At 48.5% G+C, this 1,495-nt stretch overlaps 1 non-coding gene across 1 annotated transcript; it reads right to left on the bottom strand.

Annotated features, from left to right (window-relative positions):
• Positions 1-423: 423 nt before the first annotated feature.
• Positions 424-496, bottom strand: Trnav-uac. The gene has a single exon. It is a non-coding gene; the product is annotated as a tRNA-Val (tRNA).
• Between the last annotated feature and the right edge of the window lie 999 nt (positions 497-1,495).

Genomic DNA, 1,495 nt, shown 5'->3' on the forward strand with positions numbered 1-1,495 from the left:
GAAGCAACCTTGATTCTTATCTAAATTTAAACTGGAAAATAAAATTAAAAAAAAACAAAACAAAAAAAAGATATTAAAAACGTAATCATAATCAACCTTTAAAAACTTCAGCTGCAGTGAAAGCGTGGCTGTGTTGACGTATTTTCGTGCAAAGTTTTGAGGGTCAACTTGTTCTGGCTCCGAAGGAAGGGATGCCGCGGGGCGCTCATTGTTAAGTATCCCCGAGTACCTCGAAGGTGGGGTAAACAGCAGCTAAAGCTCCAAATCGCCATGCCACCACTCTGGGTTAATCCTCGGATCTGGCGACAGCGGCTGCGACCTTGTTGAAGAGGAGTCTGTCGTTTTGCTTCTGAGATATAAGAGTGTCAGGAAAAATATAGGTAGAAGAAAGAAAAAATTTTTGTCTTAGGTTTTTGAAAAGTGTGGTCCCACTGGGGCTCGAACCCAGGACCTTCTGCGTGTAAAGCAGACGCGATAACCGCTACACTATGGGACCCACACGTACAGCACTCTCTTTGTTACGCCTTTCAGAGTAGGCAGCCAAACGCAGTGGTTCCCCAGGAAACCTCGCCCTCCGCCGTGGCCCCGCCCCTTCTCAGAGGCGGGAAATTCAAAGTGTATTTTGAGCCCTTGGCTCAGAACTTCTGGCAGATAGCCCACCTTATGGCCCCAGAGTCGCGGCCTCCTGAAACGTGGGTCACTCTAACTTCCTGACTCCAAACTTTCCCTCAGCAGTGGCAAGGCCCTTCGAAGGGTCCAGGTTTACCCTGTTTAGGTGCCCCTGGCACCTTCCCTCAGCTGTGCTTTCCTTTCCCACTTAGAGCGACGGGACTGAGTTACCCTGTTGGAAGGAAGTTCATTGCAAAGTTGCTACTTGCAGCCGCCTCTAGGCTCTTAGCTCTGGCCACGGAGGACTAGAACGTGGCTGCCCAAGCTGAAGAATCAGGTACTGCACAGTGTGGTTGGGCTCACATGTCTATGATGGCATCTGACTTGCCAGGATTGAAGAAGGTCCAAGGCTGCAGCCCTCTTACTCTTTCCAACATTATTCCCTCCCTGAAGTCACCGAGGGCATACAATTCTCAGGGCTTTCCTTCAGTCCCATTTGTCTAGGGCTAGAAGTAGGGGTTGTGTGCAGACCAACTCTTTGTGGTTGTCACAGAGGAAATAGCACCAGCCACATCACATAACTTGAGAGGCCTGTCCCGTGTTTGTTAGGTTATGAAGAATTCAAATGGTAGGCAGCACTCTGACCCCGCTTCAAGGAATGTAAAATGTTGGGACGCTACATTACCAAGGGCTCTCAGGTGCATGACTTGCTTTATATTGTATCATTTTGCCTTCTCTGCGGTTTCTGAGTGGATATTTGTCATCATCCTAGGATTGCTCACCATTCTCAAACTTGAAAACCTACTAAAAACCATTGTGGGGAAGTCTTTAACCATCCTGGCGAACATGACCTGGGGGTGGCAGTTGTTCCTTCCCCTGGCATCTT

Source organism: Mesocricetus auratus, unplaced genomic scaffold (genome assembly GCF_017639785.1).
Source record: "Mesocricetus auratus isolate SY011 unplaced genomic scaffold, BCM_Maur_2.0 Super-Scaffold_100003, whole genome shotgun sequence".
NCBI classification, from domain to species: Eukaryota; Metazoa; Chordata; class Mammalia; order Rodentia; family Cricetidae; genus Mesocricetus; species Mesocricetus auratus.